This window comes from Delphinapterus leucas, chromosome 16 (assembly GCF_059928025.1).
Source record: "Delphinapterus leucas isolate spDelLeu-1000000601 "Yukka" chromosome 16, BTC_Dleu_Yukka2, whole genome shotgun sequence".
NCBI lineage: Eukaryota > Metazoa > Chordata > Mammalia > Artiodactyla > Monodontidae > Delphinapterus > Delphinapterus leucas.
In genome coordinates, this window is record NC_143144.1 from 18,889,772 (window position 1) to 18,906,929 (window position 17,158).

General features: G+C 36.2%; 1 protein-coding gene across 9 annotated transcripts in view; it reads right to left on the reverse strand.

Moving 5' to 3' along the window:
- Positions 1-17,158, reverse strand: part of JMJD1C (jumonji domain containing 1C) — a 314,148-nt gene that overhangs the window by 86,598 nt on the left and 210,392 nt on the right. The gene's annotated exons all lie outside the window — the stretch shown is intronic.

Sequence of the window (17,158 nt, forward strand, 5' to 3'; positions counted from 1 at the left end):
TTTATTATAAATTTGTTCCAATGTTAGGTATCTCAATTTCAATAAATTTTAAAATTTACACTGATTTTTTTAAATACCGCACACACAACCATTTTATCAAATTATGTTAAAAGAAAAACTTCCAGCCACCAGCCAATGCCCTGTCCCTTTAAATCTATTCCAGATGTATCAATTTCATTTCAAAGAAAACATCAGGTTAACTACTGAAAAGCAGATATTTTAAATTTAGTCTATTATGGATTGCACTTAAAATCTCAATCAATCCTGTTTTAAGGATGAAAGAGAGGGGTAATGATTATTCAACGAATGTTAGTAAAGGGACTTCCCTGGTGGCACAGTGGTTAAGAATCCACCTGCCAATGCAGGGGACACGGGTTCGAGCCCTGGTCTGGGAAGATCCCACATGCCGTGGAGCAACTAACCCCGTGCACCACAACCAGAGAAAGCCAGCACACAGCAGTGAAGACCCAACGCAGCCTAAATATAAAATACAGCATCCCAATAATTCATTCATAATTAATTACTTAAGACGTGAACATAAAACATATATGGAATTAAAAGAATTCAATGTAAGTTTCCAGAAAAACAACGAGTAATATGGCAGCCTTATTCTGAGCCACAAACAACCTCAAATGTTTGATTCAGATTATTACATTATAGACTATCAAATTTTAAATACACATCATACTACTTTTCTACAATTTACTGTACATTAGAGAATGAGTTAAATATTTCACAAGATTCATCTTACAATCTCACATAAATTCAAGTTTGACTATATGTGTTGTTATTAACTTAAAAACATGTCTTTGTTCCTCAAGTACTATTAGTCCCCTACAGAATCAAACAGCATTAAGGCCTACACTTAGCTAACAATCCAAATGCCACAATATTTATATATTGCTAATGATACATAATTCAATCATTTTTATAAAATCAAAATAATGTCAATACTGAAAAACCATTCACTTTTGTTTCATACTACATCAGAGCTGCATTAAAGTTAGATGCTTCTCCATTGATATAAATACTACATAGTTGATTCTTAATGCAAATAAAGGGTACAAGTGCAACTAGTTGAAAACCATAAATATCTTTTTAATATTTAAATTGGCCTTAATAAATATTTTTATAAATATATGAGTGTGAGTTTGGTCTGGTACGCTGGCAAATTTCTAACACAAATAAAAATAGTGAAGTAACAATACAGAGAAACCACTTGGTAGCAAGCGTTAAGTTGCTCAGCTTTTACATCAAGTCTCCTTAATTCTCTCTTGTTCTTACAACTCATAAGGGATGGTATTAAATATCACCTTACAGACAGCGAAAAGCACCAATTTGAGGCGAGGAGCATTTCAGTCCTTTAAACTGGTTCTTCTTATGGCTTATACCTTCCTTAATGAATTAAGGAAGGAAGTTGAAGAGCTACTGTTAAAATTTTTTTTTCTTTCTTTTTTTTGGTTGGGTAAAAGGTCTTTTCTGGCAGCCTAACCAGGCTAGAGGAAGAGGAAACTACTCCAGTTACTGCCCAGAAATACACATCTCTGACTTCCTTCCTTTTTAGCTGGTTTCTAGGTTACAAGCTGAATAAGTCAACAGAGGTGAGAAAGTAAACAGAGGCTTAAAAGGAAGGCAACACTGTACGGCTATCTGAAGAAAATCTGTTCCTTCCAATAACTGTAGAACCTTTTTACATGTAATTAAGAGTTAAACTAGCATTTTAGTCCCATTTATCTTGGGCTATCAAAGAAATAAATCCCTCATCTTTACAGATATGGAAGCCTAAACAAACAAGTGGATTTCTCCAAGTATACAGACTTTACAAAACACCAAAAACCTCTAAGTTTCAGTGGCTTATTAGCATTTTAAGTATTTCTCTTTTAGACATAAGGATAGGAAAAAACAAGAGAAACAATAGTAGTTAAAAGAGGATTTGGATTTGATATGGCCTTATTTGAAGGCTGACTAGATTCAGGAAAATACTTTTCATTATGCCCTATTGCCCTATAAATCTATGAAAATATATAATGAAACGTGTAACTCTCACATCATGGTAGTGCCCAAATGATTAACTTCTTCACATTAATAAATCCATGTAGATCTTGCAGGCACTGCAAAGGTTGTGTAGCAGTTTCGTACCTTCAATAGACCATGAAGTTCCAAGAGGATCTCCAGATGATACAGACATAATCTTGATTTTTAAACTCTCTTCTCTCCCTTAAGCATGCAGGACATTCATTCAACCAATATGCATGGGATGTCTTCAATTAATGCACTTTTCCCTCCTTTCTTACCTATATCCTTGATAACTGCCCCAGTCATAAGAGGAAAGTTGTGCAACAACAGAATGTGTTCATTTTTTAACTTGGTAAATATCACATCATAGGTTCTATGACATACAGTTGACTAAGAAAAATCATTGTTGATAACACAAAAACACTACACAAATAGTCTCTGTGACTGAATAAGCATTATGGCTGAATTCAGTGTCCTTCCTTTTATTTTTTCCTTCTAGTCTTTCTGAGTACTAATAAAGCACATACTCTTAACTCGAGTAGTTTTATCGGTTTGTCATATCTAGGACTTCTCTTTCAGAATCTCCCTGATCAGTCTTTCTTCCTCCCAATATTATGAGGTTTCACTTAAAGTCATCCCTCTGTATCTGTGAGGGATTGGTTCCAGAGCCCAGGAGGACATCAAAATCCTTGAAGGCTCAAGTCTCTTATATAAAATAGCATAGTATTTGCATATAACCTACCCACATCTTCCCATAAACTTTAAATCATCTCTAGATTACTTATAATCTTAATATAAATACTATGTAGATAGTTGCCAGGTGCAAGGCAAATTCAAGTTTTGTTTTTGAGAATTTTCTGGAATTTTTTCTTCTGAAATTTTCCACGGTTGATTGCATCCTCAGATGCAGAACCCGCAAATAGGGAGGGCTGACAGTACTTTTCTTTCTCTACAACTTCACAGGTGTGTGCCATTGAGATAACCAATTTTTCTTTCCACAAATAATTCCAAACTATATTTTTAGACCTAAATGTTCACCTTCTAACCTGTATTTTATACTGTTACTAGGACACAGCCATACTTGTACCCTGTCACCACATAAAGCCAAATATGTCGAGAATTAAATATTTAACCTTCTTTCCTAAGTTATTCACGCTTCTTTCAAAACCACTAGAAATATTATCACAACTTCAGAAGTAGTTACCTCAAAATTCATTAATACAGTAATCATGCTTGATGATTTACTTTGGTTCCCTTGCTCATATTATAATATTCTGAATACTTGATATTTTTCCTTTAAACCTCTGTCAATAATATGTAATTTTTTGGTTTTTTTTTTGGTTTTGGGTTTTTTTTTTTCTTTTTTTTGCGGTACACGGGCCTCTCACTGTTGTGGCCTCTCCCGTTGCGGCGCACAGGCTCCGGACGCACAGGCTCAGCGGCCATGGCTCACTGGCCCAGCCGCTCCGCGGCATGTGGGATCTTCCTGGACCGGGGCACGAACCCGTGTCCCCTGCATCGGCAGGTGGACTCTCAACCACTGCGCTACCAGGGAAGCCCTAATATGTAATTTTTAAATAAATTATTCCATAACTTTAATATGACTTTGATAAAAATACCAATAAGATTTTTTGGAAGTAGACAAATCAAATTTATGGAAAAGCAAATATAAAGAAAAGAAAAATACAAATCAATGATAGGAAACTAGCCCTAAAAGATACATCAAATTTCAATGCTCTAATTAATACAACAATGGGAAACTAGAACATACATAAATAATAATCAATGGATACTTTAAAAAGTCCCAAAATAGCATCAGGTAAGTACAGGAATTTAGTGTAAAATAAAGGTGGATTTTCAAATCCGAGGCGGTAAAATGAGAATCCGAAAATTTAATACAAGAAAGATAGCTGTTAAAATAGAAATGGAACTTTAGAGATTAATCTCATTTTTACAGAGGAAGAAATGGACATTCAGAGAGATTAAGTGATTTTTTTCATCAAAATACTTCTTTGTAGAAGCCCTGGGACTAGAAACTGGATTTCCTAATTCATAGCTGAATGAATGATGTTTACATTGTAAGATGGTGTGAAACAACCATATTGTTTTCATGCTTGTTGCCATGACGCAGCAGAGAGCAAAGTGTTTTGCTATCTGCTGAATAAAACTTTAAACTTTGAACTTAAAATGGAGGAAACTGAAACTAGTCTAGAAGAAAATGCAAGATTATATACTACCAAGGAAAAGAGGTAGAACATAATAAACTTATCTATTTTTAATATGCTTTACTGACACTTGTCACCTATCAGAAAGAAGAAACAACCAGGATTAGGTAAACCATTCAACATAAGAGTTTCTAAAGCTATATTCTGAAAAACACCATTTGAGAAGACAATAAAACACTAAGAGTTAAAAGAAAAAGCAAGTTTAATTTAATTCCTATTTTGTCACTATTATTTCTATCAAGAAAAAATATTTTTTAATGTAGAAAGTGTAAACTAGGGATTAAAAATAAACTAAACCATAAAAAACAGATATAGGATCCTTTTTGCTTTGTTTCAAGAAACAACTAGTTTTCCTTATAAATAACATAATTACATTAGAGAATAATTTGGAAAACAAAAGGGTGAAAAAAAGGATCCCATGGTTCTAACCATGAACTCAGCCAGTTAAGCATGTAATTGCTTTTTCCACAAGTATGTATATTTGTTACCAAGTTTTAAGGCACATATAATTTATAAGTTGATCATTTCACTTAGTATTTCTTTTGGGGGTGGGGGGGCGGCTGTGCCACGTAGCTTGCAGGATCTTAGTTCCCCAACCAGGGGCTGAACCCAGGCCCCTGCAGTGAAAGCAGAGAGTCCTAACCACTGGACCGCCAGGGAATTCCCCACTTAGTACTCTTTTCATGTTATTACATTGCCATCATTTAAAATAGCTATCTAATAAATACTTAATCAAGCAAATGAACATTAAGTTTACTATGCCTTTTCTCAGTGTTGGATATTTAGGCCTTCTTCACTTCTCTACTATTAGAAAAATAATAGGAAAATCTTCATGCTTTTGTTAAACAACCAAAATTCCAAGTTTAGAGGGTTCAAATAAATTACATGTTAGAATATTAAATTGATAGATATAAACTCAGAGCCATTACTGGCCATCTTTGAAAAAAACCATGACATTATCAAGATATTAGAGAGACGTATCTATTAATATTTATAAAGGAGGAAAGGGGCAATTTAGAAAAAAACTACATGCTAGTAAATGAACTCCAGAAAAACTCTAAGATGGATAATTAGAATCATGAAAAAACAAACAAACAAAAAACCCCACACAGTGACAGTTACTAAGAGACAAATATACTCACTGAGAATAATTTGTCTTTTAAGAAAAACAAAGGTTACTTTCACCAAGAAAATTTGCAATACGTAAGTCAATGAAATATGGGCTAGATGACAGTTCTTGGTACATTTGTACCTAGTTAAACAGTACTGAATAATAGTACTGCTTTTAACCTATAACATAGCATCTCCTCATCTTTGGTCTTACACACTATCACTTGAAGGCTGTCTTTATTTGCAAATTAATAAATGACAGAATGATTCCAAAATATATCTCACAAAAAATGCAATTAAGAACTAGATTACTCCCAAAGTTAATAATCAAAAGGTCAGGTTCTATTTTTAGGTTGAAAAAATCAACCTATGTAAGGGAGATCTAGCTTCCTAGAAATTCATATGAAAGAATCCTGGAGGATTTCAAGACACTAAGCCAATAGAAGTCATGTTTGTTTGTTTGTTTTTGCGGTACGCGGGCCTCTCACTGTTGTGGCCTCTCCCATTGCGGAGAACAGGCTCTGTACGCGCAGGCTCAGTGGCCATGGCTCACGGGCCTAGCTGCTCCGCGGCATGTGGGATCTTCCCGGACCGGGGAACGAACCCATGTCTCCTGCATCGGCAGGTGGACCCTCAACCACTGCGCCACCAGGGAAGCCCAAAGTCATGTATTTTTTAAAAAGAGAGGACAGAGCGGTGACAAATCAAATTTTGACACAAAGTACCCAGACCAAGGGAGGTACTGGTCCCCTTAGATTTTGCACTGGTCATACCATCTCTGAATATCTTGATCAACTTGGGACATCATAATAGAAGAGGAACAATTACAAACTGTGATGTGTCGACACTTAAAAATCATGAATTATTAGGATCATTTGAAGGAATGGAGAAGAGGAGAGCAAACAATAATTAACTATGTACAATTATTTAAAGGGTTGGGGAATTTGAAAAGGAAGAAGCTTGTAAGTAAAATTTCCATGAAGGCCAATTCTAGCTCAGCACAAAGAATGTACAAATTTTTAATAATTAAACACTATCAAACCAAGGGACACTTACTCATGAAGTAGTGAGCTTCCAATAACAAGAAGCACTCAAGAAGAATCTGGATGAAAACTAACTTGGCAAGCTTGTCCCTGATGGATCCCATTTCTGGCTTTGGCAAGGGGTTGTTTATGAAATATCAAAGATTTTTTCCAATTCTAAGATTCTAATACTGTATTCATTAACAATTTAATGTTTAAGAGTAAAGCAAAGATAAACAAAATTAAACCAAACTTTTCATAAACACTGCTACTGCTGCTTTTGCATATAAGAAAGCATAAAAAGAGTACTGCTGAATGTTCATGTATTACTGACATAAGGTGGCAGAATTAAAAGTAAAAAGTAACATCTCCCATTTTAGAATAAATTAAGTTAACCAAGACTTGTTCTGCTTGGCAGAAATAACTACATGGGAGACTTTTGGGGCACAGAATTTCTGTAATCCACAGATCCTTCATCTCTTACGTTGAAAAAGTAAATGTAGGGCTTCCCTGGTGGCGCAGTGGTTGAGAGTCCGCCTGCCGACGCAGGGGACACGGGTTCGTGCCCTGGTCCAGGAAGATCCCATATGCCGCGGAGCGGCTGGGCCAGTGAGCCATGGCCGCTGAGCCTGCGCGTCCGGAGCCTGTGCTCCGCAACGGGAGGGGCCACAACAGCGAGAGGCCCGTGTACCGCAAAAAAAAAAAAAAGTAAATGTAATTTTGTGAGAATAAAAAATATTACAAAATTAAATCTACTCAACCATAAATGCAAAGCATGTGTTAAAATGCTAATAATCAAAATCACAGAAGAAATTCAAAGTTAAGCTAAATAAAATATTTTAAAATATTTCTTCCAATTTTTATTAATCATTTCACTGCTTGTACTCTTGGAAACTTGAATAGGATATCTATTTCTTTATTGGTTTTGTTCATTTCTGTCTGGCAAACATCTGTTACTTGTGAAGCACAAGTCAACAAAGACTCTACAATTATTTCTCCATTATCTCCTTTTTTGTCAAAAACTATGATGATGTCAGCAACAATCTGGAAGCGGAATTTTTCAACTAACAAGGAGGATTCACGACTTCCATTAAGTATAAGAGAGTAGCTATTTTGGTTATTTTTTAAATTAATACATTTTAGGTGATAATGATCCATATGCTAAGTAGTATTTAGATTCAAAATATGGTAATACCAAAGTTATCAAAGTTTCAAGCATATTTCGTTAAGTATTATAACTTATGCCAACATTTTGACAGGCCTGAAATAACAAAGTACTAACTACAATGCCAAGTTAAAAGGCTACAATGGAAGAGAGAATTTCACATAAAGACTTTGGCACTAAAGTGTTTTCTTTGAATTACTAACAAATTATGATTCATTGAAAATGAACTTTCCTTCCCTTCTAACATATTACAGGACAAATGAAAGTTTATATTGGAAGAAAACCCACAAAAACAAAACAAAACAAAAAACCCCAGAGAAAACGAATACCCATAACCTAATTTCAGGTCAATAACCACTAATATAATTTTGCTACACTTCCTTTAAAAGAAATCCCTCCCCTGGAAAGCTCTGTTTTCTTAATTTAGGTCAGTTCCTGTTTCATTGAGGACATCTCCCTCTAAGGGGATGAGGCAACAAAAGTCCTAAGGCTAAGTGGGGAGGGAAAAAGCTAAGGTCCATTAGTGATGCCCAGAAGCCTTGCTTAACTTTATCTCTGTAGAGAGAGAGGAAGGTTTCACAATTAGACTCTTCATGGATAATAGATTCCTTCCAGGATCTTAGTTTCCTTCAAAGTTTCAGACAGCCTGTAAGCAGTCTGGACAAATAAACTTCTTTGGGACTCCTGTGGATTTAGCAGTGTTTTATAGCTTTTCAAACAGTTATTTTCTCCTTAGGGATCTGAAAACTTCTCTGCATTGACCACTGACCACCTGTTTTTAAGAGCTTTTTAAAGTAGAACAATTTTTCCTGATTTCAGGAATCCTTAGGATCATCTTTCCTTCTTCCCAACACATTTAGGTCAAACTTCGAGCTGTATTCTACTTGGCCTTGGATAACATGAGCATACTCAAAAGGTTACATGATTTAGCTTAAAAAAAAAAAAATCAAATCATTTAAATGGTCATGGAACTATGAATTTTTCTACTCTGATGGGGAGAAATGCTACATAAGGAAGCAACTGCTAAAACACAACAAACTACTGAATGTAACAAAAAAGAAGCAAACTCACAGATACAGAGAGCAAACGAGTGGTTACCAGTGGGGAGAGGGAAGGGGGAGGGGATTAAAGATACAAACCGTTATGTATAAAATAAGCTACAAGGATATACTGTACAATACAGGAAATACAGCCATCCTTAGAACAGTGGTTCTAAAAGGATAGACCTCTGTCCAGCTGCATCAACAGTATCAAGTAACTAGTTTAAAATGCAAATTCTCAGGCTTCACCCCTACCAGAATTTCTGAGAGGTAGGGCCTAGAAATCTGTGTTTTAACAAGTCCTTGGGTAATTCTGGAGCACCTTGAAGTTTGAGAACCAGTGGCTCATAGCAAGTGTTCTTAAACTCTTTGGGGTCAGTGTACTCCCAGAGTCTGATGAAAGCTATAGCCCCCCAGAAACATGACACATAAAATTTTGCACCACAATTTCAGGGGTTTCCAAGATCATCTGGAGAATCTTCTAAGAATATACATTTCTAAGCTTTAACCCTGATGATCTACTGAATCAAAAACTCAGGATGGGGCACTTCATTGTAAATATTTTTTTTTTGTAAATATTTTTAAAACTTCATTTTTAAAATATTTTCCCCACTGCCTCAACATCTCCACAAATAGGCTATAAGCACCCTGGCCCAGGTGACCAGGTACACCAGGTTGATAAGGTTGGCCTCTGCCACAAGTTCCCTTTCCTGCCCTCCTCTGACCATGACCTAATAACATTCAAAGGCACCAATGAAATCTTCTTGGCTCTTTTACTTTTACTTGGGTAATCCAACCTGACGCCCCCAAGAAGAACACTAGCCTACAGGTCCTTGTGCTCTCTCTTGGCTCCTCACCTGCTTGGTTGAGCCCACTCCCTTGTGGCATAGTGACTTTCTCTCTCTAGGACCTCTGAGTATAACAAACTTTGTTTTCATGTGCCTCTCCTGTGTCTCCTCTTGCGGCTGTACCTCACTGACCATCAAATAAAAGAATACTGAACCAGCCTAGGAATCCTCAGTTTTAAAATGCTATCTGACTTAACTCTGAGGTTCGGTCAGCTTTGAGAACCACTGCTTCAAGGATCCATGAATGCTGGTTGAAAACACCTAGTCTAGAGTGATCAAATCTCAGGACAGAGTGCCCCAGTTCAGGTCTTAGATATTCTCTTGACAAACCAGTCTCCTTGTCACTTTGCTAACTCAACCTCCTCCTCTCTCAGGAAGCACAGGGTCTTTAAATAGCTTATCAACAGCTTACACTGGAAAGCTGCTCACTCTCAATGTGGAGATGTGAGAACCATGTAGCAATCAATTTCACACACCAGGTTCTCAAATTCAAGTAACCTAGGGCTAGTGGAAGATAAGCTCTTTTGTATTCTGCAGAGAGATACCTATTTAAAGATGCCTTGGATTCCTAAAAATATCATGCAGTTAAAGCAGCAGGCTCAGAAAGTGGCAATGTTGCATCCCTAGATTAAATGGAAGGAGGGAACAGAGCCAAAATAGTAAACAATATAACCACAAAGGTAGTTTCTCTTGATGCTTAAAAAAGATGAGAATTCCAATCATTGCTGTTCCTTACCTTCTACTCAGTAGGAGGAACACAGAGGAAGTTCCTCAAGAGAAGATATGAAGAGCCAAAAGCATAGTTAATCATCAACAAAAAAGATTTCCAAGCTGATTAAAATTGCCTATGAAGCAGCAAAAAAATTTCCCAGGTCACATGAACTATGAACCAAGAATGAGTTGGCTTAAGATTGTGACCCAAGGAGGTGAAGGCCCAAAATTACATTACAGTCTCCTATCATGTATGATCAATTACAGCAATTTGGGGGATGGGGGGAGAAAATGGGGACACTAAGGTTACGTGTCCTATCCTGACATCTACAAAGCATACATGAAGTTATAATTAAAGGTGCTCATCTTTAGAATGGTATCACTTATATGTAGAACCTAAAATATGACACAAATGAACCTATCTACGAAACAGACTCACAGAAATAGAGAACAGACTTGTGGTATGTATGGAATGGATGGACAACAAGGTCCTAGTGTATAGCACAGAGAACTATATTCAGTGTTCTTTGATGAACCATAATGGAAAAGAATATAAAAAAGAATGTGTATGTATGGCTAAATCACTTTGCTGTGTAGCAGAAATTAACACAGCATTGTAAATCAACTATACTTCAATATAAAAAAAGATATATGAAGCATAAAACATTCACTAATAGTGAATCAAGCTCTCAAATTACATACTTTAGCTATTAATTATTCATGGCCATTAATTATTCATCCAGTTAGCAAACGTTTGTGCAGCCCCTATGATGTGGTATATATCCACTGTGCATATTACATACAGAAAGTAAGAGTTACCACTATTTTGTTTTCCTTGGCATCTTATCTAGATAATAAAGGAACTAACTGCTCTTGTACAAGGAAATTTAAAAACAGTAATGTTAAATCCCCAGTTTAGGTTACAAAAAGCTACTACTTAAGTATGGTGCAACACACTCTCCCACCCCATCCCTCACAGGCATGCATCAGTATAGTATGTGGTAAAACTTGCTTGGCAGCTTTTGATGCAAAAAAAGCATTAGGAAGTTTTATTCATTCTACAAATATTCACTGGAATATCTACAATGTGTTAAGCATTGTCCCAGAGATTTTGGATGATGCAAAGATGAAGCTAAAGAGAAACTGCGTATAAGGCAAGAATGTACTGTGTGATGTGAATGCTACAACTGCTATTATAGAGTGTTCCAAATATATGAATAACAGTCCCAATAGATTGAGATGATTTCAAATGAAAATTAAAGGCATCCCATTCGAAAGATATAGACGTTAAAATATAAATAAAAGTAGGTGACGTGGATAGCAAAGGTCTGTCTAAAATCAAGTCATGTTAGGACTGCTTAAAGGAACTGGGAATGTTTAGTCTAAGTCTTTATTATACTTTTATAGGAAAAACTTGACATATCTTGCTCTAGAGCAGAGGATCTCAACCTGGGTTTTTTAAAAAAGCCTTCAAGGAGTCCAGAAAATCCTTGAAATTATTTGTTAAAAATTTACGAATGTGAGAATTTTTTTCCCCTGGGAAAAGGGTTCTTGATAGCTTCTATCAGATTTTCAAAGGAGTCCCTGACCCAAAAGATTTAAGAAACAGCACCTAGAAGATAAACTAGGTTAATATACGGAAGTTGTGTACAGCTATATTTTGGGTCAATGTCAGGAAAAGCTTAATAACAATTTTAGCTATGCAGTAATGGGATGAGCTGCCTTATGAAGTAGTAATATCTCAGAAAGAAAGCATTCCTACATGCAGAGGGTATTCATTTATTTATTTTTTTTAGTAAACACATATTTGGTAATCTACTTACTGATTTTTTTTTTAACATCTTTACTGGAGTATATTTGCTTTACAATGGTGTGTTAGTTTCTGCTTTATAACAAAGTGAATCAGCTATACATATACATATATCCCCGTGTCTCCTCCCTCTTGAGTCTCCCTCCCACCCCTCTAGGTGGACACAAAGCACTGAGCTGATCTCCCTGTGCTATGCAGCTGCTTCCCACTAGCTATCTATTTTACATCTGGTAGTGTTTATATGTCAATGCTACTCACTCACTTCATCCCAGCTTACCCTTCTCCCTCCCCGTATCCTCAAGTCCATTCTCTACATCTGCATCTTTATCCCTGTCCTGCCCCTAGGCTCTTCAGAACCTTTTTTTTTTTTTTTAGATTCCATTTATATATGTTAGCATACCATATTTGTTTTTCTCTTTCTGACTTACTTCACTCTGTATGACAGTCTCTAGGTCCATCCACCTCACTACAAATAACTCAATTTCATTCTTTTTATGGCTGAGTAATATTCCATTGTATATATGTGCCACATCTTCTTTATCCATTCATCTGTCAATGGACACTTAGGTTGCTTCCACGTCCTGGCTATTGTAAACAGAGCTGCAATGAACATTTTGGTACATGACTCTTTTTGAATTATGGTTTTCTCAGGGTATATGCCCAGGAGTGGGGTTGCTGGGTCATATGGTAGTTCTATTTTTAGTTTTTTAAGGAACCTCCATACTGTTCTCCATAGTGGCTGTATCAATTTACATTCCCCCCAACAGTGCAAGAGGGTTCCCTTTTCTCCACACCCTCTCCAGCATTTATTGTTTGTAGATTTTTTGATGATGGCCATTCTGACTGGTGTGAGGTGATATCTCATTGTAGTTTTGATTTGCATTTCTCATACGATTAGTGGTGTTGAGCATCTTTTCATGTGTTTGTTGGCAATCTGTATATCTTCTTTGGAGAAATGTCTATTTAGGTTTTCTGCCCATTTTTGGATTGAGTTGTCTTTTTGATACTGAGTGGCATGAGCTACTTGCAAATTTTGGAGATAAATCCTCTGTCATTTGCTTCGTTTGCAGGGGGTATTCGTTTATGTAGGATGCTATAACGTGAACAGCAAGAGTGTTCAATGTTTACCAAGAGTATTACCAGCTATGGACCTAGAGACTGTCATACAGAGTGAAGTAAGTCAGAAAGAGAAAAACAAATATTGTATATTAACGCATATATGTGGAATCTAGAAAAATGGTATAGATAATCTTATTTGCAAAGCAGAAGCCGAGACACAGACATAGAGAACAAATGTATGGATACCAAGGGGGAAAGGGGGTGGGGGTGGGAGGAATTGGGAGACTGGTAGTGACATATATACACTACTGATACTATGTATGAAACAGATAACTAGAGTACCTACTGTATAGCACAGGGAACCCTACTCAATGCTCTGTGGTGACTTAAATGGGAAGGAAATCCAAAAAAGAGGGGATATATATATACATATAGCTGATTCATTTTGCTGTACAGTAGAAACCAACACAACATTGTAAAGCAACTATACTTTAATAAAAATTAATTTTAAAAAAGAGTATTACCAGGTAAAATCATTGTTACTTAAGAATTTTCTTTATGGGGAGGACTATATGGCATAATAACGTGCTGAAGATGTGTGCATGTTGTACTTTTTGGATAACATCTAATTCTGTTCTAGATAACAGGAAAAAATGGGATGTATGAATTCCTAAGATACGATTAGTAAAGAGTGCAAGCATCCTGTGTGGCACATTAGACACAAAGAGAATATACAGAAAGAGAATACATGGAAACACCAAGTAATGTAATCTATTCATTAAGCCCAGATCATGTCACCTACATATTGATAGCTATGTCACCTCTAAAATGGGCATTCACTGGTGACACCCATTATGGTCTTATGTGTCTTTTGCCAAAAATGTAAAAGATGAAAGGAAAAGCTGCTCAGCAAGTCTTTGGTGAATTATACTTGCGGCCAGGCTTAGATACTCCTGCAAAAGTAGGCAAGTATTGAGTCTACCTGGCCCCTTCCCTGGCTGAGTTCCCTGGCTCACATTCAACTCTGGTTCTTATAGTTATGTTATTAGCAGTGAAAGCTGTGTGGCATAAATAGACAAAAGAACTTGGTAAGTCTCAGAAGTGAGTGTCACAATCTTTTTACCCCAACTGCACCCTACCCTGAGTGTACTAGTCAACCTCATATCTTTCCCCTTCTTTATTTTAAAAGTTTTAAATAAACTTTATTTCTTAAAGCCCTTGTAGGTTCACAGCAAAATTGAGAGAAAAATTCAGAGTTCCCATATAGCTCCTATTCCCACACATGCACAACCTCCCCTATTATGAGCATTCTGAAACAGCGATACATTTGTTTTGTTATAATCAATGAACCCACAACTGACACATCATCATCACCGAAGTCCAACGTTTACATTAGGGTTCACTCTTGGTGTTGTACATTCTATGGGTTTGGACAAATGTATGACATGTGACCATCATTAGAGTATCACACAGAACAGCTTTGCTGCCCTAAAAATTCTTTGTGCTCTGCATATTCATCCCTCCCCTCCTCCCCACCCCACTGATTTTTTTATGGTCTCCATAGTTTTGCCTACTCAAGAGTGTAATATAGTTGGGGTCATACAGTACATGGCCTCTTCTGATTGGCTTCTTTCACTTAGTAATATGCACTGAAAATTCTTCCATGTCTTTTCATGGCTTCATAGCTCATTTCTTTTTAGTGATGAATAACATTCCATTGTCTGGATGTGCCAGTTTATCCATTCACCCTTTGAAGGACATCTTGGTTGCTTCCAAGTTTTGGTTACTATAAATAAAGCTGCTATAAACACCTATGTGCAGGTTTTTGTATGAACATAAGTTTTCAACTCATTTGTAAAATACCAAGGAGCACGACTGCCAGATTGCATTATAAGAATGTGCTCAGTTTTGTAAGAAACTGCCAAACAGTATTCCAAAGTGGCTGTATCATTATGCATTCCCACCAGCAATGAATAAGAGTTCCTGTTGCTCCATATTCTTGCCAGCATTTTACTAATACTTCCAATATTACTTATTAGAAGTATTAATACTAATACTTCCAATATTAGAATTTTGGATTTTTTCCATTCTACTAGGTGTGCAGTGGTTATCTCCTTGTCTAAATTTGAAATTCTCTAATGACATCTGATATGGAACATTTTTTCACATGCATATCTGCCATAGCTGTAAGTCTTCTCTGGTGAGATGTCTTTTGCTCATTTTTTAACCAGTTGTTTGTTTTCTTATTGTTGAGTTTTAGGAGTTCTTTGTATATTTTGGACAAAAGTTGAAACCGAGTCCCCCTAACACTGAGTTCCCCTGTTGAGCTTATGGTTAACCTCTCTCTCTATCTTCACTGCCTCTCTTGCCCCTCACCTGTTACCCTCAGGATTGAGGAGTATCAAAGAAAAGGGTGGTACTGAAACTGAGCAAGACCCTGTGGGGCCCTCCTGGTTACAAAAGCCTTTCTGTGCTCTCTGTTTTTTGTTTGTAGAATAAGGCTTTAGTCTCCTAGGCCTTCCTGAGTTCCAAAGAACAGATTAAAGCAGTTACTGATTAGGGAAGTGAGGGAACACAGAAACAAAGGAAAAGCAGTCAAGAAACAATAGTTCAGCAATGAAACAGAGTCCTAGTTCCTCCTCAAGGGATATACATTACAGTCTGATGCATATCTTGGAGTAGTTCTGCAGGAACTAAGATCCCTGCCCAAATGGAGGATGGTGACTACATGTTGACAGCAAGCATGTAGACCCCAGACTGGTTGGAACAAGAAGGCTGATGACTAAGATTCCTGAAACATCACCCTATTACCTCACTACCAATCAATCAAAAAAAGTCACGCACCCAGGAGCCCTCAGCCCAAATGTTGCCTTTAAAAACTCTTCTCTGAAAGCCATAGGGGAGTTCATCAGGTCCTTTGAGCTTGAGCAGCCTGTTCTCCTTCTTTTGCCCTGCAATAAACCTTCCTCTGCTCCAAACTCTGAAGTTTCATGTGCATAGGGCACATGAACTTGGGTTCAAAAACACAGTCTTTAATCAGATATGTCTTATGCAAATACTTTTCTCCTAGACTGTGGCCTGTCTTCTCATTCTCTTAATCTCCTTATTTGTTGTTATATATATTTAAACTGATTTAATAACTTTGTAATTCCAGTATTTTAATATAATCTGTGGTTCTTTCTGTTGCACAGACTCTGGGAAACTTTATTCTTCCAATTAGCACAAATGAAAGGTACAACTTTATCATGGTAATTTCTCACACAGCACCAGTAAACTCAGAACTAGTGAAGTTTAAATCACTGTACTTCTCCTCAGTAAATTCTTTTGGTAGTCGTGTGAAAAGGTTATTCTATGGTTTATTCTTATAAGAACTTCATAAGAGAAAACTAAAAATTTTCTCTCTTGGAAAACTAGTAATTTAATTTATAATTATTCATTTTGCTAGGCACATGATAAAAATTATTATGATCAGAAGTAAAAAAGCATGAATATAAACTCATGGCTGGAAATGTTAATTAAAACAGCAAAAAATGACTGATGGATAGTAAAAACCGTTGGGAATATTTCTTTTCTCTTTTTAGCGATGGCGACAGTGATCTGCAGTCTTATAAATTAAGACAATGAGCAGTGACTTGTTTTTCATGAATAATGACTAGTACTGTTTGATGGATGGTACTTACATATTTATTTATAGTTTAAATGTATGTATTTATAAGTTAAATCCTGTTGCAATAAAGCTCCAAGGGACTGTACAAATTCCTTATTTCTAAAGTAAGTATTACAGCAGTTGGTATTAAAGTTAATGGGTTACTGGTGGACTCTTTAAAAAAAACCACATTTTTAAAAACAAAGCTTTCTCTACAATTGTATTTATTATAAGTTATTATACGAATATAAATGCACAGATGTCACAAATATTTTTAAATTATGGCATTTTTAGAAATATCATTCATTATTCAAAAACCTGATTACAGAACAAAAATTCTAAGATGACTGTCTGCTACTTACAAAATTTTAAAAATTATAAAAAATGTATTAAAGTCACAGAAAAAATACCTAAGAGGAAAGATGAAAGATACAAAAATATCAATATGTACAATGTAGCCTTTTTCAGATAAAGAGATAATACTTTGAAAATATATAAATTACATG